The following is a 23,667-nucleotide window of genomic DNA, read 5'->3' on the forward strand; positions in this document are numbered from 1 at the left end:
AACTTAGGTAACGTCCCTGTCCATGCCTGCTGGACCATGAGTCAGCGGTAATATGCACCTTACCGCTGACCGCTCTGTCCAGCGAGGCATGGACATTGCCTTCCACATGCCGGTAGAGAGCCGGAATCGCCTTCCGTGAGAAAAAGTGGTGTTTGGGTACCTGCCACTGAGGAACCACACATTCTACAAACTCACGGAAGGGGACAGAGTCTACCAACTGAAAAGGCAGCAGTTGAAGTGCTAGCAATTTTGCCAAGCTAGCATTCAACCGCTGGGCATGTGGATGGCTGGGAGCGAATTTCTTTCGGCGGTGCAGCAGCTGGGGCAGGGAAATTTGCCTGGTACAGTCTGACGTCAGTGTACCGAAAGCAGATTGCCCACAAGTACTTGGCTATGACACACCTAATTCTACACCTTCATTCCTCTCATTCCTCTTCCTCTGTGATGCAGTCAGTGTGCTGGCCTTAGGCTGGCCCCTGGAGGGCATCCTGCCTCATTGGTGATGTGCCTCCTCCTCCGCCTCTCTCCTATCAGGCACCCATGTTGAGTCAGTGACCTCATCATCCCCTCCCTCCTCATCACTGGTGCAAACCTAGCAGTATGCTGCAGCAGGGGGAGCATGACTGCCAGATTGCTGTCCTTCTTGGGCACCCCCTCTGTCCGTGCTCACGTTACTGCCTTCATCTAGCTCAGTATCATCATCAGAGCCTTCTAAACGCTGGGCATCCTCCAGGAGCATATACCCAACACTGCGGTCAAACAGTTCGAGGGACTCCTCAGGAGGACATGGTGGGGCTAGGGAAGGAGTCACTGAAGCCATTGAGCCGAGGGAAGAGGCCGCGTTGGCAGCTGCTTTGCCAGACAAAGTACCCTAAGCATGGGTGAGAGAGGATGAGGAGGATGAGGACGGCTTGGTCATCCACTCGACCAAGTCTTCTGCATGTTGCAGCTCAACACGGCCAGCTGCCGAAAAAAAGGGCAAGCGTGTCCCACGGCCAAGTGCTGATGAGGATGCACCGTCTCCACGACCAGCACTGTTGCCTCTAGACACAGAGCCTTCCAGACATACTAATGGCCTGTAGCTGCACTAAGCTGGGATATATATATATATATATATATATATATATATATATATATATACTGATACTGCAGCTAGCAAAATCAACTGCCTGCCTGTAGTATGAGAACACCACCAACCTTCTACAGGTAGCTTTAGCTGAACACTGTGCAGAGCTTGCAAAAAACTAACTTGTAGCTTATTTAGCTGCCTGCGGTAGTGATAGGATCAGGAAAACACCACCAACCTTCTACAGGTAGCTTTAGCTAAACACTGTGCAGAGCTAGCAAAAAAATAACTTGTAGCTTATTTAGCTGTCTGCGGTAGTGATAGGATCAGGAAAACACCACCAACCTTCTACAGGTAGCTTTAGGTGAACACTGTGCAGAGCTCGCAAAAAACTAACTTGTAGCTTATTTAGCTGCCTGCGGTAGTGATAGGATCAGGAAAACACCACCAACCTTCTACAGGTAGCTTTAGCTGAACACTGTGCAGAGCTCGCACTACACTAACTTGTAGTTTTAGCTGAACACTGTGCAGAGCTCGCAAAAAACAAACTTGTAGCTTATTTAGCTGCCTGCGGTAGTGATAGAATCAGGAAAACACCACCAACCTTCTACAGGTAGCTTTAGGTGAACACTGTGCAGAGCTCGCAAAAAAATAACTTGTAGCTTATTTAGCTGCCTGCAGTAGTGATAGGATCTGGAAAACACCACCAACCTTCTACAGGTAGCTTTAGCTGAACACTGTGCAGAGCTCGCAAAAAACTAACTTGTAGCTTATTTAGCTGTCTGCGGTAGTGATAGGATCAGGAAAACACCACCAACCTTCTACAGGTAGCTTTAAGTGAACACTGTGCAGAGCTCGCAAAAAACTAACTTGTAGCTTATTTAGCTGCCTGCGGTAGTGATAGGATCAGGAAAACACCACCAACCTTCTACAGGTAGCTTTAGCTGAACACTGTGCAGAGCTCGCAAAAAACTAACTTGTAGCTTATTTAGCTGTCTGCGGTAGTGATAGGATCAGGAAAACACCACCAACCTTCTACAGGTAGCTTTAGGTGAACACTGTGCAGAGCTCGCAAAAAACTAACTTGTAGCTTATTTAGCTGCCTGCGGTAGTGATAGGATCAGGAAAACACCACCAACCTTCTACAGGTAGCTTTAGCTGAACACTGTGCAGAGCTCGCACTACACTAACTTGTAGTTTTAGCTGAACACTGTGCAGAGCTCGCAAAAAACAAACTTGTAGCTTATTTAGCTGCCTGCGGTAGTGATAGAATCAGGAAAACACCACCAACCTTCTACAGGTAGCTTTAGGTGAACACTGTGCAGAGCTCGCAAAAAAATAACTTGTAGCTTATTTAGCTGCCTGCAGTAGTGATAGGATCAGGAAAACACCACCAACCTTCTACAGGTAGCTTTAGCTGAACACTGTGCAGAGCTCGCAAAAAACTAACTTGTAGTTTTAGCTGAACACTATGAGGAGGATGCACTACACTAACTTGTAGCTTTAGCTGAACACTGTTCAGAGGACACACTACACTAACTTGTAGCTTTAGCTAAACACTGTGCAGAAGTCACACTACACTAACTTGTAGTTTTAGCTGAACACTGTTTAGAGGACGCATTACACTAACTTGTAGTTTTAGCTGAACACTGTTCAGAGGACGCACTACACTAACTTGTAGCTTTAGCTAAACACTGTGCAGAAGTCACACTACACTAACTTGTAGTTTTAGCTGAACACTGTTTAGAGGACGCATTACACTAACTTGTAGCTTTAGCTGAACACTGTGCAGAGGTCGCACTACACTAACTTGTAGTTTTAGCTGAACACTGTGAGGAGGACGCACTACACTAACTTGTAGCTTTAGCCGAACACTGTGCAGAGGTCGCACTACACTAACTTGTAGTTTTAGCTGAACACTGTTCAGAGGACGCACTACACTAACTTGTAGCTTTAACTGAACACTGTGAGGAGGACGCACTACCCTAACTTGTAGCTTTAGCTGAACACTGTGCAGAGGTCACACTAAACTAACTTGTAGCTTTAGCTGAACACTGTGAGGAGGACGCACTACACTAACTTGTAGCTTTAGCTGAACACTGTGCAGAGGTCGCACTACACTAACTTGTAGTTTTAGCTGAACACTGTGAGGAGGACGCACTATACTAACTTGTAGCTTTAGCTGAACACTGTGCAGAGGTCGGACTACACTAACTTGTAGCTTTAACTGAACACTGTGAGGAGGACGCACTACACTAACTGTAAATAGTATACCTGCATGACTGTGGCACTAATAAGATCAAAAGAACACCAGCTGTAAATACTGTAACAAGACAAGCCTGCCTGTCAGTAGGAAGATAACAGGAACGGATCTAGCTAAACTGAATACAGTGTATATATATATATATATATATATATATATATATATATATATATATATATATATATATATACACACACAACACCTGGGATGCATATATATATACACAATACACTGTAAGTGCAGCTAACTCACTGACTGTCCTGCCTAATCTAGCTAACTCAAATGAAATGACACTGTCTCTCTCTCGCTCTAAGCACGCCGGAACACACTACACAGGGCCGCCGTGCAGGCGGCCTTATATAGTGTGGGGCGTGTTCTAAACCCCCTGAGCCATAATTGGCCAAAGCCACCCTGGCTTTGGCCAATTACAGCTCTCTCTACTGACGGCTCTGTGATTGGCCAAGCATGCGGGTCATAGTGCATGCTTGGCCAATCATCAGCCAGCAATGCACTGCGATGCCGCCGTGAATTATGACGCGCCACACGAATTTGGCGCGAACGGCCCATATCGTTTGCAATTTAGCGAACGATCGAACAGACGATGTTCGAGTCGAACATGGGTTCGACTCGAACGCGAAGCTCATCCCTAGTCTTCGGCTAGGCACAAGTTCTTTAACTTCATCCTAATTTCTTTTGCTAGCTCCTTCCAAGAGTTGTATGCCTTGTTGAATGCTATTTCATTTTTCTTAACTGTTTCTTTGTGCATTTCTTGGCCCTTTTCTGTTAAGCTTCGATCTCTGGAGCTGGACCGCACTTGTGACTTGTGGGTTTGTCTGTTTCTTTAGTGGGTGACAACATTTTGTTCTAGTGTGTCTTTGTCTTTCAAGTGTGTGTGTGCCTGAAACCTAATTTGAATGAGAGCTGGCTCAAACTTGCTACTAAGGGGCTACGAAAGAAAATAGGCATTTACACTTGTAACTTATAAAGATTAGCAAACAATGCATACCATATGACAAAATGTTTTTAAACGAATATACTGCTGATATTTTTTAACCAGCTTTATCCTTTACGTAATTAACAACAGTTTAGTGGATTAGGAACTTAGGAGATAGTGTTGCTTACAATTTGACACTAGGCCTCTAAACACTTGGGCACTCATATCACAAATATAATACCTTAATCATTGCTTTAGTAAAATATTAATTATTTGGTTGGTATACTAATTAAGGGTGATTTCCGGACCGCGTATAGAACAGCCCACTTATATTTAAATGTCCACGGGACGCGTTTACTTTACGGCCTATTCTCTGTTGCTAAGATGGCGTCCACACGTGTCCTTGCGAGGCGTTGGGAAGCCTTTACAGTTTGATGATGACAGTAATGCAGCCGGTGATGACAGAGATGCGGCGTCGAGTCTCTACCGCAGCGAAAAGTTTTCACTGTAGCGGCCAAATTGGATATGAGTAAATAAGGAGAGGAGAGCTTGCGATGGGTGCAGTTCTTTTATTTTTTTTGCCTCAAAGGTGTGCAGTAGTGTTGAACACCACAGAGGTTAATCCTTTTAACTCCTTAAACACTGTGAAAACTGTAAAATGACATGTAATACATTAGTTTACAGAAATCACCAACAGAATTACAAATGTGGAGTTACAAGGTGGAGTTCTGTTATCTACACACAACACATAACAATAAACATCTAAGGAAACATGACTATATGTTCAAGGATTTGGATTTTTACAGCATACCTTTTAACTAACAGCATGTACTTTTTAAATGACTCAATTTATGCCTAAAAACATATATACTTTTATAGACAATGCACCTTTACTGCATACCTTGCTCCACTTGCCAAGGGGTGCAACTTTAAACTTTGGAAAACTTCAATAAACAATCGCCTTCCCAGGAGGTACTGCTGACTTGCTTTGCCTCTGAATACTGAATCACGAGAACGGTAGTGGCTAGTTCCCATCCTGCAGATTAACCTTGTGATGTCACAGAAAACATATGACCAGGAAGCAGGAAATCGAGGGGCGGGAACGTGAAGTGAATAGAAGTGAATAGGAGGCTGCAAGCAGAGCAGAGCAGAGAACACGTTTTCACCTGGAAGGTCTCTCCCTCCCTCTGTCCATCCATCTATCTATCTTCTTTTATATTATATCTTCTCTGCATCTCCCTCTCTGTATATCTCCCTGTATACCTCTCCACCTCTCTCTGTATATCTCCCTGTATACCTCTCCACCTCTCTCTGTATATCACCCTGTATACCTCAGCCCGTTGCCCAGTCTGGCAGTTGATTGCAGATCTCACCGGAAAAAATCCAGGAAAAAAAAGACAACAAACAAAAAAATAACATTTGCCAGGACTAGAGATCCCAGCAGGGAACTAGGTCCTTACTCCTGACTAGGCAGAAAAAACTGAAGGCCTATAGCAGGGGGGGGGGGGGTGTATATCACCTAGGACTGTCTATGGGCTTAGCCAAGTTTTTTTTTCTGCCTAGTATCCTACTCTTGTAGGGGGCGATATAACCCTATGGTTCTGAATAAGGAAGGGCTGTGTCTGTCAATGAACGAATGAGAAAGGTCATTTAGCAGGATGGGAACTAGCTCCTTCATAGTGAACTGTCTAGTTCCCATCCCTCTATATGACCTGTGTGGTAATAATGAAGAAAGGTCATTTAGCAGGATGGGAACTAGCTCCTTCATAGTGAAGTGTCTAGTTCCCATCCCTCTATGATACCTGTATGGTAATAATGAAGAAAGGTCATTAAGCAGGATGGGAACTAGCTCCTTCATAGTGAACTGTCTAGTTCCCATCCTTCTACATGACCTGACCACTAGGGGCAAACAGGTTATTCTGTGGGATAGGAACTAGCCAGTTCACATTGAGCAAGCTAGATCCCATCCTCAAAATTGACTAGGTGAATCTGCAGGATGGGAACTAGCTCCTTCATAGTGAACTGTCTAGTTCCCATCCTTCTACATGACCTGACCACTAGGGGCAAACAGGTTATTCTGTGGGATAGGAACTAGCCAGTTCACATTGAGCAAGCTAGATCCCATCCTCAAAATTGACTAGGTGAATCTGCAGGATGGGAACTAGCTCCTTCATAGTGAACTGTCTAGTTCCCATCCTTCTACATGACCTGACCACTAGGGGCAAACAGGTTATTCTGTGGGATAGGAACTAGCCAGTTCACATTGAGCAAGCTAGTTCCCATCCTCAGAATTGACTAGGCGAATCTGTGGGATGGGAACTAGTCGCAACCTCACGAGAACCCCACTTTCTCCAAAACTAGAGGAAGTAGGAAGTGTCTTATGATCAAAACATTCCCCAGGGAAACAAGAGGAAGGCATAAAGGTTCCACCTGTCAGTCAGTGCTGAACAAAGGTTTAAAGTGACAAGCCGACAGTTACAACACCCATGCCCAGTCCCAAAACAGATCGTAAGCCGGAGGTAATCACTGGGTGTTCAGTCATGCGTGCCCCAGATGCACGTGTTCTACCTGGGTACGGAGACCCTAAGACCCTGCCGCGGCTGTCCAAAATACAGCGCATCATAATAGATGTAGCGCCCTGGGGTTTAGTTGGGGAGCTCCTCACCAAATTCCTTGTCAGGAGTAGCTACTGTAGTTATCTACTAGGGATCCATTGACTTCTCCCTAAGTTTGGCCTGGATGTACTTTCCTCTTCTACCACCAGGTGGCCAGGCACTTCTACTCAGCCCAGGCGGACTTGTCCCCTAAGGAACTAGAAGCGTTAGACGAACCAGGAGATACGGCAGTGGAAGCGTCAGTTCCCGCTACCAGTGTTTCCTCAAATGCATCTACAGTGACTGCTAGCTCAATACATTCTCTCATTACGAGTAAAGAGAGGCGGGCGGATCCCTCCTCGGCGATGTCTGAAGTCAGTAAGTATAAAAGGAAAGGGGGAAACCTATGATGATTAAAGTATCAGTGATACGTAGTTGCTATTATGTGCTGAACTTTAAAGACTGTATCTTGTAGTTTTCACTCCTAATGCCGGGGGGGGGGGGGGGGGGGGGATGTTCACTGCAGGTGAAGTTGCAAAAGTTTTAACATTTTAGGAATTGAGCAAGCAAGTGATTATTACCGATACATGGGATAGAAACCGGGGATCAAAGGCCCCACTGTCACTTGTTCAAAGTCTGTTCATTGACTTCAAGTTAATAATGTTAGTTTCACCAAGAGACTTTAATCGTTATCACTATGGTGAATATTACAAGAGGAACTTTGATTCTGCCCGACCTCGGGCTCCACTAACAATGTGTCATGGTTCTGCAGTAATGTTTGTCTGTCAGCTTACCTCTCCATGTGTTCAGCTTAAGAGGCCAGCCACTCTCACCTGGCTGCTTAAGTAATCTCTCCTCAAAGACTGGCTCCACCCAGCCCCTATCAGGGAACTCTATATTAACCTGTACACTGCAAGACAGCCCTGCTGATCAATATTGTGTGTTTGGCTTCTATGTGCTACTTGCTGTGTGTTCTACATCTGATTCCAGTTACCAATCTTGGCTTGTTCTTGACTATCCTTACCAGAGCAGGACTTAGGGTCGTGGTGGCCCCTGGGCTTGAGTTACTTTCGGGCCCTACCTTCTATACATTACCATATTTATCGGCGTATAACACGTGCCAACATATAACACGCACCCCTAGTTTAGGAGGGAATTTTAAAGAAAAACACTTTTTTTTTTAGGAGGGAAATTTAAGGAAAAAAATTAAATTTAAATGCCCATTAATGCAGCCTTGCACAGCGTACATCTGCAGCCTTGTCCAGTGTCATTGCAGCCTTGTCATTTGCAGCCTTGCCCCAGTGTCATTTACAGCTTTGTCATTGCAGTCTTGAAGTTTAAAAATGTCGCCGCCGAGATACAGAGTCCTGTGTATCTTGGCGGCTCTTGGGTCCTCTCAGCGGCTCTCGGGTCCTCTCGCAGTCCCGAGCGGAGCTGAGAGTAGCCGAGTGTTTGGGTACAGCATCACACAACTGCGCAATTGTCAGTTAAATCGACGCAGTGCCATATCACAAAAAAAAATGATTGAAGTGCAATATTGCTATTATTACATTGTTATATAGAATAAAATAGTTCAACTCACCATAAACAAAATCAGTCGGAGCCTGAGCGTGTCACTTGCCAACGTCACCTGCCTTCAGATGCGGATTGTCACTTGCCACACATTGCGGATTGTCACTTGCCACGTCACTTGTCAGCGGATGCAGGGTGTCACTTATCAGCGGATGCAGGTTGTCACTTGTCAGCGGATTCAGGGTGTCACTTGTCAGCGGATGCAGGGTGTCACTTGCCACATCACTTGTCAGCAATGCAGGGTGTCACTTGTCAGTGGATGCAGGGTGTCACTTGTCAGCGGATGCATGGTGTCACTTGTCACGTCACTTGTCAGCTGATGCAGGGTGTCACTTGTCACGTCACTTGTCAGGGATGCAGGGTGTCACTTGTCAGCGGATGCAGGGTGTCACTTGTCAGCGGAAGCAGGGTGTCACTTGTCACATCACTTGTCAATGGATGCAGGGTGTCACTTGTCACGTCACTTGTCAGCGATGCAGGGTGTCACTTGTCAGCGGATGCAGGGTGTCACTTGTCACGTCACTTGTCAGCAATGCAGGGTGTCACTTGTCAGCGGATGCAGGGTGTCACTTGTCAGCTGATGCAGGGTGTCACTTGCCACCAGGTTGAAGGGGGCCCCGTCAGGTAGGATGTACGGGGGCCCCATGATTTCTAACATTCAGGGGGACGGCAAATTCCCGCCCGTTAGCAAGCCCGTTTCACCGGCACCGCTGCTTATTTCACGGCGACCGATCGGGCTTGTGTACTCCCACTTCCTGGTAGAGGTGGAACGCACCATAGGGTGGACGTGATGTAAATGACGGAAATTATGCAAGACATGGGAGGCAACGCGGCCATCATTTCTGGCTGATTACATCACGTCCGCCCTAAAGTGCGTTCCACTGCTACCAGGAAGTGGGAGTAAACACAAGCCTGATTGGTCGCCGTGAAATAAGCAGCGGTACTGACTAAACGGGCTGGCTAGCGGGTGGGTGTTTTCCGTGGATCCGGCCCTGCCCCGGGGCCCCCTATTGGACGGGGCCCATGGGCTTGAGCCCAGTCAAGCCCAATTGTAAGTCCGGCCCTACTTATAAGGCACATTAAAAACACACCCCAAATGCCCTCCAAGTGATTTTTTCCATCGGATGCAGGGTGTCACTTGTCACGTCACTTGTCAGCGGATGCAGGGTGTCAATTGTCACGTCACTTGTCAGCGATGCAGGGTGTCACTTGTCAGCGGATGCAGGGTGTCACTTATCAGCGGATGCAGGGTGTCACTTGTCACGTCACTTGTCAGCGGATGCAGGGTGTCACTTGTCACGTCACTTGTCAGCGATGCAGGGTGTCACTTGTCAGCGGATGCAGGGCGTCACTTGTCACGTCACTTGTCAGCAATGCAGGGTGTCACTTGTCAGCGGATGCAGGGTGTCACTTGCCACCGTCGAAGGGGGCCCCGTCAGGTAGGATGTACGGGGGCCCCATGATTTCTAACAATCAGGGGGGCGGCAAACTCCCGCCCGCTAGCAAGCCCGTTTCACCGGCACCGCTGCTTATTTCACGGCGACCAATCAGGCTTGTGTTTACTCCCACTTCCTGGTAGCGGTGGAACGCACCATAGGGCAGACGTGATGTAATCAGCCGGAAATGATGCAAGACTTGGGAGGCAACGCAGCCATCATTTCTGGCTGATGACATCACGTCCGCCCTATGGTGCGTTCCACCGCTACCAGGAAGTGGGAGTAAACACAAGCCTGATTGGTCACCGTGAAATAAGCAGCGATACCAACGAAACAGGCTGCCTAGCGGGCGGGTGTTTACTGTGGATCCGGCCCTGCCCTCGGGGCCTCCTATTGCACGGGACCCATGGGCTTGAGCCCAGTCAAGCCCAATTGTAAGCCGGCCCTGCTTATAAGGCACATTAAAAACACACTCCAAATGCCCTCCAAGTGATTTTTTCCATCTCACTGATATTCCACCTTCAACCTCACCGATATCTGGTTAATGTTTGTCTAACGTGCTGTCATCACACTGCTACAGACGCGTTTACACCACGTTACCTCTGCTTTGAGTTAAAGGAGTTGACAATCTCCAATTCCTCCCAGACTTGACATGTTGCTTCATTTTTTGCCATACAGGGATGCAAAGTGACACAAAAGCTGCATATTTTTTAAATGTGAACAACACTGTCCGCTGGATTTGTGGTATCTTCGCATTCACAGAGGCATTTCATGTTTAATTGTCCCCAAGATCCTCCCTACTGGGGTCCATTTCCAGCCCCAGGTCCCATAGCAGCCAGGTGGGCAGCTAGTGTTACTCCACTGGGCAAGACGCTTTAGTTAAAGTGGAACTAAGATGTACAAAATGCAGACTCTGTGAGGTTGATTTACTAAAACTAGAGAGTTCAAATTTTTGGTGCGGCTGTGTATGGTAGCCAATCAGTTTCTAACTTCACCTTGTTCAGTTAAGCTTTAACAAATACAACCTGGAATCTGATTGGTATCTATGCAGAGCTGCACCTGATTCTGCACTCTCAGTTTTAGTAACCCCTGTATGTCTCCTCTTCCTCGCCTGCTAGCTAATTCTTCCTAACACTGAGCCAAACAGGTGCAGCTCAGCACAAAATCTCAGCCTGCTTTGGGTGTTGGGAAGAATTAACTCCCCTGTTGGCCAGACAAACAAGATGGCCAAAGTTGCCGAACCCAGAACAAGACTGGGCAAAGATGTCAGCAGAGGCAATGGAGCAATGAGGGAGATTGTATCACATTGTATCAATGGAGTAGATTCTATGGCAGGTGAGTGTACCTTATTGTACAAGTACACATGTGCACACTGGCACATTATGGTACGTGCCCACTTACCACAATGTGGACTTGAGTTCTGCTTTAACCACTTGCTGACCGGGCCATAGCTGAAAGACGGCTACAGCGCGGTCAGCTTATTCTGGTGGGGCGTCCATGAACATCCACCCAGAATGTTGCTCTCGTGCACCCCCCTGGGGCGCACTCCTGCAAACATCCGTGACCGCCAGGTTCGGAAGACCCGGCGCATCACGAATCGCAGTAAATGGCTGCTTGTAGCGGACGTTTACCACGTGATCGCACCCTCTCCTCTGTACGATCTGGTAGAGAGATCGTTTTTAGCAGCGCTGTGGGCTGGATCTGTAGTGCCCACAGCGCTGCTCTGTGTCCATACTGTGCAATACTCTGCAATAATGTGCAATACTCTCCAGTACTCTGCAATAATGTGCAATACTCTGCAGTACTCTGCAATAATGTGCAATACTCTGCCAATAATGTGCAATACTCTGCCAATAATGTACAATACTCTGCTAATACTCTGCAATACTGTGCAATACTGTGCAATACTCTGCCAATACTCTGCAATAATGTGCAATACTCTGCCAATAATCTGCCAATACTCTGCAGTAATGTGCAATACTCTGCCAATACTCTGCTTTACTGTGCAATACTCTGCCAATACCCTGCAATACTCTGCAATACTCTGCCAATACTCTGCCAATACTCGCCAATACTCTGCCAATACTCGCCAATACTCTGCCAATACTCTGCAAAAAAATTTTACAGAAACAAAGTTTTTCTTTGTTTTTTTTTTACCGAATTTTCAGTTTTTTTGATTTATAGCGCAAAAAATAAAAAACCCAGTGCTGATTAAATACCACCAAAAGAAAGCTCTATTTGTGTGAAAAAAAGGACAACAATTTCATATGGGTACAGTGTTGCATGTCTGAGTAATTGTCATTCAAAATGTGAGAGCACCGAAAGCTGAAAATTGGTCTGGTTAGGAAGGGGGTTTAAGTGCCCAGTGGTCAAGTGGTTAAGACACTGTGAAATTTAGTGAAGTAATGAAAATTGTTGTGGGAAGCAGGGTCATGAGAGGACTAGGAACATTTGACCTGAAATACAACCAAGTAATCCTTTCATGATAGGAAAAGTCTTCTGTCGGCTAAATAAAAGTGAATCATGGTACCATAGTGATTGGTGGATATGGTGAAGCTTTTGAAGGAAATTGTCTATTGGGACACTACCTTCATACCCGACAATGGTCATGGATTTGAAAACAAATTTGTTGAGTCCCATGGGTCCTGGTGCAGGATGCTTAAAGGTTGGATCTAGTAACCAGCACTCTCCTCAAAAAAAAACTCACTCAACATGCATGATGGTAAAAAACCTTCTGAGTGCAGAAGCCCCCCCAGCCCCCCCTAATACTTACCTGAGCCCCCTCTTGATCCAGCGATGTCCATGAGAGCCTTGCTTCTCCAGGGACTCGCACCCCTGATGTGCTTTTAGCATCAGAGGGAGCCATTGGCTCCCGCTGCTGTCAATTACAGCCAGTGAGTCAATCAGGAAACAGAGGGACGGGGCCAAGCCGTAGCTCCATGTGTGAATGGACTCACAGAGCCAGAGGTTGGGCAAGCTGCTTGCTGTGGGGGCACTTGGCAGGAGGGAGGAGCCAGGAGCGCTGGCAGGGGACCCGAGAAGAGGCGGCCCTGGGCCCGGAACGTGGATCATGCATTAGGTATGTTATTCTGCGCAGGAGAGCCGCCATGCCTTCAAAAATACAATACAAATTCACTACAACACATGACATCACTTCCGAATTTTGATTCTGTCGTACGAGAATTTTCATAACTTTAGTAAACTCTTCTTCATTTTCAATTTGAGACTAGCATGCAAAAAAAAAAAAAAATGGCCGATCATTTGTCCGATAATCTCATTGTGTGTACCAAGCATTAGGCCTCATGCAGGAAAAATGCCTCTAATTTTTCACTTACGTTTACATGCGTTTATAAGCATTTGTACATAAACTCATTCTAATAACATATTCATGTATTCTAGCCATTAGAATACATTTACATGCATAAGAATGTGTTTATGTGTGTATAGTCACATTTACATGGAAAAAAAATGGCAAGGCCTTTTTTTTCCGCCCCTGAACACTGTGCATAACAATGCGCTAAATCGTCCACACGTCCATGGGCACATTAGCTAATATAATAATGCTAACATAACCCTGATTATGTAAATTGTGACAAAATGCGTAGGGCAGAGCCACGTACACACACCACCACGCATGCGCAGTTGCACATCGGCTATCTTTGTTGTTGGAAAAAGCCCAATCTGCTGGCATTTGTCATGCCGGATTTATGCCTAATGTTGCCTGATGACATGTAAGTGCATCTTTGTTGTTTATAAGGCCTCATACACACTGGACATTAAAATAACGTTATAAAAACGCCAGTAGCTTTGCAGTGAGTTTTTCAAAGTTTTTGCAATAGCGTTTTTCCGCGTTAACGTTTTTTTGACGATTTTGTTTTTTGAAAAACATTTATCTTTTTATTTTTTTTTAAATTGATCAAAAATGTCAAAAAACGCTGGTGAGTCGCATTTTTGAACGTTTATCAGCGTTTTTTTGACATTAGAGCTTTTTACAGCTGAAAAACTCCACTCAGAACCCGCTAGTTTTGGGATTTTTTTGAAAGCCAAAAAACACCCCAGCCAAAATCTGCTGATAACAGCCTACGTGTGCATGGACACATAGGGTAACATGATGGGGAGTTTATTGACTGTAGAAAAAAACATCTGAAGCCAAAAACAGCTGCTGTAAAAACGTCCAGTGTGCATGAGGCCTTAAAGTAATATTAGTTCTGGCAATATTACACTATTGGAGTGTTTTCATTTTATATTCGGTTTGGTAGCGCTCTGGAACGGGTGTGTATGCTTTTATTGCTGCTGCCTGGGTGCTGGAGTTGTTTGATCGTCACTCTGAAATGGACCCTCCTGCCTGTGAGATGCTGAATTGGCTATGTTAAAAAGAGCACATGATGACCACTCTTATCAGGGGGTCACAATCTTTCCGGTAAGCAGAGCATGAGAGTAAAGGGTGTTTACTGGGCTTTCTTGGAGACTCTTATTTTCATCATTGCTCTGGGATCACTGAAGATTATGCTTTTTTTTTTGTTTTTTCTGGACTTTTTTTGGAACACTTGCCTTTTTCACTTTATGGACTATTGATGTGTAATTGCATGTACTATTTGAGCACTGGAGCGCTGCACTATTGTTTTATTATGTGTTTGGTATCAGGACCAGTGGCGGCCACTCATGCAGGTCGCAGGGGCGCTGCCCCCCCTAATTCATGTGCCCGGCCCCTAATCTACATGCAAGGCGCCAGACAGATGGATTCCAATGTTTTTGTTTTTCAGCACATAATTAGAGCCTGAGTCTCTAATTGGCTTCAAAAAGGGTGGGCTCGGAGCGCAGAGCACTGCACCCCAAGCCCACCCACTTATGTGACATTAGCAAATTAATATTTGCAAATGTCTTCCTACTTCGCCTCCTTGCCAACCAGGAAGTGGGTCCTGAGACCCGATTGGCCAAGAAGTCTTAGGACTCCCAGCCAATCGGGTCTCGGGACCCTCTTCCTGTTCAACCAGGAGGAGAAGCAACGGCCCCAGCTTTTCCCTCCGCAAGCTTCCAGGGGCCCTACCCTGGATCCAGAAGTGCACCAACACCACCTTGTCATCGTCCTCCTCCCCGCACTTCTACCGCAGCGAGAGGATGCCGCCCAGATTGACAGCTAAGGATTTTGCTCCATGGATCGCCGGGGGGCAGGGGTTAGTGCGAGTTTGCCACCCCTCCCCCCCAAAAAAATTGAGCACCAGCCGCCACTGATCAAGACACATTTCTCAGGACATTTTTGTGAATTTATCCTAGCGCAGGTTTTACACTTTTTTTGTACATTAGCTAACATGCAGGTGCCTTCAGAAGTGAAAAAATAAAAAATGACACCTTAGGCAAAACTGAGGAGAAAACTACAGTTTATGGGTTCCCCAAAGTTTCATTCCTGGCAGCATACCAATAATGGCGCCCCGTCGCTATTTCCACCCACAGGAACACTTTAATCTCCTGCAGACCGCTCACAGAAAATATAATGCGAGCGGGCTGCAGGTGCTGACTCTGCAACATACATGTACCTTGTCGGCTTGCTTCCAGGTTTAGGGCAGGGGCGGGTGAGCGCTCACCCCTGCCGACTTGTGCTGTGATTGGACACAGCATGAGTTTGGCAGCAGATTTCAACCAATGATTTCGGCTGAAACCTGCTGATCGACTGTGTCAAATCACACACAGAGTTCTATGTTTACAAACAAAACATGCAAATCTCTGTGTACAGAGAACAGCGATCTGACTGTTTCGTCTCCCTGAAAAGCAGGGGGAAAAACAGCCAGATTAGTAAGTAAAAGCAGCACATATTACACACCATTACACTTTTTAGGCACACCTTTGACCCCTTGATTGCCCCTAGATGTTAATCCCTTCGCAGCCAGTGTCATTAGTACAGTGTCAGTGTACAGTATTGTCATTGAACACTGTATTAGTGTCACTAGCAACATCAGTGTCAGTTAGTGACCCCCCAGCCAGTGTCTGTTAGCACCAGATTGCCCGCCACCCTATCACAGTAACACTAGAAGTCGCTGATCACCGCCATTACAGTATAGCGCCTATAGCTGCGTAAATTCCAATATACCATTGTATAGACGCTATCATTTTCATACAAACCAATTAATATACAATTGCTGAGATTTTTTTTTTACCAAAGACATTTTGGCCGAAATCTATGAAGAAATTAGATTTTTTAATTTTTTTATTGGTTATGTTCTAACAAGTAGAAAATATAGGGTTTTTTTTTCGTTTTATAAAATAAAAAAGCGCAGTGGTGATCAAATGCCACCAAAAGAAAGCTCTGTTTGTTTGAAAAAAATGATATAAATTTAATTGACGTATAGCGTTGCATGACCACACAACTGCCAGTTAAAGTAGCGCAGTGCTGAATAGCAAAAAATGCCCTGGTAATGAAAGGGATAAAGTCTTCCAGAGGTCAAGTGGTTAAAGTGTTACTAAACCCACAACAGTAAAATCAGTCTGCATGCGGCCCTAAACACGAATACCACTGAATGCAGTGCCCAATCACAGGGTATTTCAGCCTGCCATAGACAGTAGGCTGCAGACAGCAGGGCTGGATCCTGCACCTGTGCCTTGCGGGCACACAAAAATTCCAGGTTCTAAGAGCTGAGTGGGCATGAGGCCGTAGTGTACAGTGATTAGGAAAACCTTGCAGGTCACAGTCTTTAATTTCTGCCTGAAGAACCACTTTAACCACTTGCCGCCCGCCCTATTACAAAATGACGGCAGCAAAGTGGTTTGATATTCCTGACCGGGGGCGCGCATCGCGGAGATCGTTGTTGCGGGGTGTCAGTCTGACACCCTGCAACACCGATCTAGGTAAAGAGTCTCTGACGGAGACTCTTTATCACGTGATCAGCCGTGTCCAATCACGGCTGATCACGATGTAAATAGGAAGAGCCGGTGATCGGCTTTTCCTCACTTGCGTCTGACAGACGCGAGTAGAGGAGAGACGATCGGCTGCTCTCCTGACAGGGGGGGTCTGTGCTGATTGTTTATCAGCACACCCCCCCTCGGATCCTACCCAGGACCACCAGGGAAGCCACCCAGGACCACCAGGATGGCCACCACACTGAACCATAAGGTATGCCCCCTAGACCCCCAGGGAAATATCAATATGTGCCCAGGCAGCTGCCAATCTGTGCCCAGGCAGCTGCCAATCAGTGCCCACTCCAATGCCTGCCAGTGCTACCAGGGATGCCTATCAGTGCTGCATATCAGTGCCGCATATCAGTGCCCATCAGTGCCACATATCAGTGCCCAGCAGTGCCGCGTATCAGTGCCCAGCAGTGCCGCCTATCAGTGCCACCCTATCAGTGCCCAGCAGTGCCGCCTTTCAGTGCCCATCAGTGTCGCCTATCAGTGCCCATCAGTGCCAACCAGTGCCACCCAGTGAAACCCATGAGTGCCCATCAGTGCCGCCTATCAATGCCCATCAGTGCTGCATATCAGTGCCACCCATCAGTGCCACCTACCAGTGCCCATCAGTACCGCATATCAGTGCCCATCATTGCCCGCTCATTGGTGCCACCTCATCGGTGCCGCCGTATCAGTGCCTGTCAGTGCCACCTTATCAGTGCCCATCAGTGAAAGAGAAAACTTACTTATTTACAATTTTTTTTTAACAGAAACAAAACCTTTATTTTTTTCAAAATTTTCGGTCTTTTTTTATTTGTTTAGCAAAACATAAAAACCGCAGAGGTGATCAAATACCACCAAAAGAAAGCTCTATTTGTGGGAACAAAATGATAAAAATTTAGTTTGGGTACAGTGTTGCATGACCGCGCAATTGTCATTCAAGCTGCGGCAGCACTGAAAGCTGAAAATTGGTCTGGGCAGGAGGGTGTCTAAGTGCCCTGTATTGAAGTGGTTAAAATTAGTGCCAGTAAAAAGAGTCCTGACCACACTGGGCATGCGTAGACCCACCCCAGCAACAACCAGGATGGCTGATGAATGGGTGCTGTGCACTGTGATGGTGAAGCCGAACAGTAACAGCTGGGTCTCTCTTAGCAATATGCTTAGCAACATACTGCAAGTTTTCACGTCAGGCTTCATAAGGTACATAAGTGGCCTACAGCTATAGCAAGGGCATTATTCAATTTTGGTCAAAGCTGTACAGCTTGTTTTTATCTACAGACATCCTCTGCATAGGCAGTTTTTTGGTAAAGGTGAACTATGCCTTTAAAGTGTTACTAAACCCACAAGAGTAAAATCAGTGTGTATATGCAGTAAAGCATGCTTGTTATACGCACTGTGGAACCTAAGGGGTTAATCCTCTGCATTATGTAAAAGGGCTGTTTGCTCCTGTTTCCTCTGACCCTCCCCTCCCCAATCCATCTCTTGATAGTACAGAGCCTTGGGGGCACTCTCCACATGCTCAGTTTGTTGTGTATTGCTAGAGAGTTGGTTTTTTTTGGAGGGTGCATGTGATCAGCACAGGGCCAATCAGCACTGTTCAAACAAGGGGCCAGGGGTCCTGCAGCCTTATGGGACAATTAGGGGAGAATGAAAACTCCTCCTACAAGCTTTAACCAGACACTGATTGAAGTTACAGGACTGCTATATCCTGCTGATGAGGAAAAGTATTTACCAGTTTATATTTACTAAAATAATTGCATTTCTATGTTTTGTGAACTGTGGGAGACCAGATATAGTGAATGCAGGGTCCTGGGTTTAATGCCAATTTAAACTCCTGTAGAAGCAGTAAGCCCAGTGTACATGAACCCTAATGGCCAGTTCACACCAGGCCCGGAGAGGAATTGCGAATCGCACAGGAACAAGCTGTGCGTTCCTGTGCGATTCACATGTGATGTGCAGTGAAATTTAGGTCCATTCACCTTGAATGGGTAAAATCACACTGCACCCAAAGTAGTACATGCGCTACGTTTAGAAACAAAATGCAAGTGGAACGCATGGCACTTTTTTACTATGCAATCCAGTGTGGGCAAAATGCAACCTGCGTTTTGAGTGTCATTAACTTATTATTGACACCTGCTGTAGATGGCAAATAGACTGCGATTTAAATGCTGTGTGAATTGCACAGGAACGCACTGTGCATTTCTGTGCGATCCTGTGTGAGCATAATGTGAACAGACCCTTAAAGTATACAATGTATCAGTGTGGAAATGTTCTGCATTGAGCTCTGGAATGTAAATACATTTTAAACATTTCACCAGAGGTAGAATGTTCTGTGAATGAAAGATCACTAGAATGTTTTCAGTTTCTAATATTTCTGTGTGCATTTATTTAAAGAACCTCTCATGCAGTGTTAGCATGTAAAAAAAATGTGAAAAGACAATGCCTTGTAGCATGTAAAAACAAAAAAAAAGACTAAATTTAAGTGATAAATATCGCAGAATAAATTTTTAATGCATTTGGTAAATAACGCATTTTATTTTTAGTAATCTGACTGCATTTGAGAAAAATACCACATGAGGCATTTTATCACAAAAATATGCGGTATTTATCTTTTAGTGAATTGAGATATATATATATATTTATTTTTATTTAGATATTAGGTCCGGTTATGGGATCCCTAAGAAAACGTTGCTTAGCAACTAGCTGCACCTGGGGTGAGGTCATGTGACCTGAGCTCAGCTCCAACTGTCACTTCAGTCTGACTGCAGAGCTGGATGGTGATCGCATCGCTGTGTGACGAGAGAAGCTATCCGAATTGCTGAACAGGCTTACTATTTTATTGATTTTCAAGTTCTTTTTTCATAGTATTTCTTGAAATAGAAGTATTTATTGATATAAAACTTTAGATTTGGGGGTTTTGGGGAGTTTGGGGGTGGGGGACTAGCTGTATACAGCTGTGAGGGGGAGGAGGGGAGGGTATAACAGTTTGTATAAGGTTTTGTGTTAAATTTCTTCCATTTCTGATATATATAGTGATAATATATCTATAAAATAAGGTAGTTTTAACATTTAAGGTCATATTTTGTGGGGGGGTTCAATATTTGAACATACTTACAATCTCCTTGCAGCCACAACACACACCTCCTGTACATCCCCCAATTACAGACACCGTTCTCCCGAATAGGACAGGAAAGATGATGAAAAGAAAGACCAGACATCTCTCATCACCCGGACAGGAGGAGAGACCGGCAAAGAGAAGCAAAGAAGTCACCAATGGAGAATGTCCGCTCCTGCAAGCTCTTCTGCGGCTCCCAGAGACCTCCCCCCAGGATATAGAGGCTTTCTACAGGTTTACTGGTATGTCCTCACTTTTCCTTTATGATAGGAAACCTGCAATGATACATAGGCTGCCACTGCTGAAAATATAGCAAATATAACCCCTTTTTTATGTTAATTATATCTGTTCTACCCACCCAGCACCCCCCCCGGTCCCTAAACACTTACCTGCTTTTTGTCACCACTCCAGCTCTGTTCTGTCTGCAGCACGGCTCCTTTCAGTTCCTGACCTCACAGGAGACACTGAGGGCCATAGGTTCCTGTTGCTGTCAGTCAAACACCTGTGAGGAGGGAGCGGGGGCATGGCTTACTGGCACTGTGTGTGTCTATGGATGCATACAGCCCCACTCAGAAGCATGCCCGCATGGGTGCCCCCATAGTACACTATTTGCTAAGGGGGCACTCAGAGGAAAAAGGAGGGGACAGCGCCAGTGGGGGACTGCCAAAGAGGAGGTGGTAGGACCAAATATTGTTGCACAAAGCAGGTAAACATCTTTTTTTTTTTATTTAATTGTAAAAATTTGACTTTAATAGCATCTTAACCTCCCTGGCGGTATGATTATTTCGGATTTTAGGTGCTGAAAGCGGTACCATTATTTTGCATGGAAATTTGGCGTTTTATATTGTAGGCCTGTAATTCTTAACAATAACACACTTAAATTTGTCCACCAAGAGTCTAGTAGATATCCCGGGTATGATGAAGTTTGAAACACAAAAACATAAATTATAATAAATAAATATAAATAATTTTAAAAAATAATAAAATAATATTAATAAAATAAATTTCCCCACGATTCACTATCGCTCAATTCTGCAAGTGTTCTAATTTACTATCGCTGTTTTCTAGCTGGTCTAAAACCACTTTTGACATAAAGGGACAGTTTTTGGTTGCTATGGACAATCTCAAGTTTCCAGGCAGAAAGAACAGTATATATCATATAAAACTGCATGCAGGGCATTGGACAAAGCACTGGGGACAAAAGGGATGTGAAATGATTTCATACAGTACTGTAATCTGTAAAATTACAGTACTGTATGTGTTATGATTTTTACTTTTTTTTTAATTTGCCGCCAGGCTCCGCCCCGTGCGTCGCGACGCTCGCAGGGAACGGAGCCTGGCACAGAGAGGCTTCGGAGGATACAGAGCCCGCAGACACAGTAATGCAATGTAATCCCGAGTGTGGCTCGGGGTTACCGCTAATGGTGCTGAAATTTCACCCCGAGCCACACTCGGGAAAACCGTCAGGGAGGTTAGTGTTAAACTGATGACCTGTAGGGGCTTTTATAATACCATCTATGGAAAATTTAGGGTACTGAAGTGTGTTTTTATTTTGGAATTCTAATGTTTGACATATTGGGTATTATATTGTGTGCACCAATACTAAAATGGGATTTTTTATTTCAAGCCTCCTTCACGTAAAGGCAAAAAATCAACCAACAATGAGATTTCAAAGCCATTTCCACCTGAGATGAAGGACGAGATCTTTAGGCAGAAGATCCGCGCACAGATGGACAGAATCTGTGATTCCTTCATTGTCAGATCGGGAGGACCGAGATTTTTTGACAGAAGACACGATGAGCTCCAAACTGCAGAGGAACATGGCTATGTTCCAAGGTAAAAAACAGGACTTACATTTATTGACTGACACACACTGGTCAACATACATTGACTGACATACACTGACCTAAACTAACAGAGGACGTCCAGATGTACATAACTGACTGGTACATACGTTAGAGAGATGCACACAGACACACAACCAAATTAGGAGAGAGTAGAACGCACACACAGATTATAGGATGAGGCCTACTACAAACATACATCCAACATTAGAAAAACGATGACTAGCATCGAGTAGGGTAGCTTAGTGTAGTTTAGTGTAGGTCCTGCCCTAGAAGAGTCTACCTTGCCGTGGTGGGCAGGCTTGGAATCTCTTGGTCAAAAGTGTGTCAGTGAATGGAAGAGAGGATCATAAATCTTCACTTTTGGCCAATTGATTTCACTAAAGGACTCTTGGTTTTATTTAACCACCTCAATACAGGGCACTTTCACCCCCTTCCTGCCCAAGCCATTTTTCAGTTTTCAGCGCTGTCGCACTTTGAATGACAATTGCGCGGTCATGTTACACTGCACCCTAATGGAATTTTTATCATTTTTTCCCCACAAATAGAGCTTTCTTTTGGTGGTATTTGATCACCTCTGTGGTTTTTACTTTTTGCGCTATAAACAAAAGAAGAGGGACAATTTTGAAAAAACACAATATTTTTTACTTTTTGCTATAATAAATATCCAATTTTTTTTTTTTTTAACAAATTTTTTCCTCAGTTTAGGCCATTATGTATTCTTCTACATATTTTTGGTAAAAAAAAATTGCGATAAGCGTATATTGATTGGTTTGCGCAAAAGTTATAGCGTCTACAAAATAGGGGATAGATTTATAGCATTTTTATTATTTAAGAGTTTTTTTTGGGGGGGGGGGGGGTGATCGGTACAGGGTCAATCAGCACTGTCCAGAGAGAGGGTCAGGGGTCATGCAGCCTCGTAGGACAGTCAGAGGAGAATGGAGACTCCTTCTGCAAGCTTTCACCAGTGTCATAGTCATAAAACTGCTATATACTGCCGATGAGTAAATGTATTTATCAGTTTATATTTTCTAAAATAATTGTATTTCCATATTCTATGTACTGTGGGAGACCAGACATAGTGAATGCAGGGTCCTGGGTTTAGTAACACTTTAAGTTATATTAAAGAAGTTCTATTGACACAGCATACATTTTCATTTTATGCAATTATACCATCAGCACTGTAACATCAATACAAATAATAGTTATTTTATACTGTAAACTTACTTGAAGAATCTTCTTTCATTTTGTGAGTCCTGCCTGTCTCCTAGCCATCTTTTTATTCAACATCCTGGATTCCCTGCATGCTTCACAGCTTCTCCTCTGCTGTTTATAAGAACTACATATCCCATGGTACCTTTCTACCTGCAATCAGTGATTCCTGTGCTGACTCCATCTCCTAAAACTCCTCCATTTAGCACCTCTGTAATTCAGAAGGCAGGCTCTGTGAAACGTGTGACACAGCAATGCCTATTGACAGGGTATAGTGATATGTGTCAAAGGAAGTAAATTTGTAGGGATCTTCAGTTTACATTCATCTTCTAAGTTTACAGACTTCAGGATTGTTTAGATTAATAGGAGTAGGCTAAAAATAATTCAAATACAATGTGGAAATGAATATGCGATTCTACATATTGACCATAAATATGATATGATAAGAGTAACTCCACTTACGTTGAGAAAAAAAAAACATTCTCCTCTGGGTGATCTATGTACAGTGCAAGGATTTTAACAAACTTTTTTTGAAGATTCCTACCTTTTGTTATTCTGAAGAAATCCCTGTGTGTTTGTCTGTGTCCATGTGGTAAGTGAATCTAATGGGAGCGGTTTCATATTTATCAACCAGCTGCTACACCTGCAGGGTTCTAATGAGGAAAACTACAATTTCTGCATCCCTTTAGACGTTATTTCATACTGAGAGTATCTTACCAAAAATGCCATTTTTGTTGCGGGGGATGCCTGAA

At 44.7% G+C, this 23,667-nt stretch overlaps 1 protein-coding gene across 1 annotated transcript in view; it reads right to left on the reverse strand.

Annotated features, from left to right (window-relative positions):
- DLEC1 (DLEC1 cilia and flagella associated protein) overlaps positions 1-5,307 on the reverse strand; it is a 160,064-nt gene extending 154,757 nt beyond the window's left edge. Inside the window, exon 1 of the mRNA XM_073630029.1 lies at positions 5,165-5,307. The gene's annotated coding sequence lies outside the window, so the exon portion shown is untranslated. The remainder of the gene's footprint in view (positions 1-5,164) is intronic.
- Between the last annotated feature and the right edge of the window lie 18,360 nt (positions 5,308-23,667).

The sequence above is a fragment of the Aquarana catesbeiana genome, linkage group LG05, assembly GCF_042186555.1.
Source record: "Aquarana catesbeiana isolate 2022-GZ linkage group LG05, ASM4218655v1, whole genome shotgun sequence".
NCBI classification, from domain to species: Eukaryota; Metazoa; Chordata; class Amphibia; order Anura; family Ranidae; genus Aquarana; species Aquarana catesbeiana.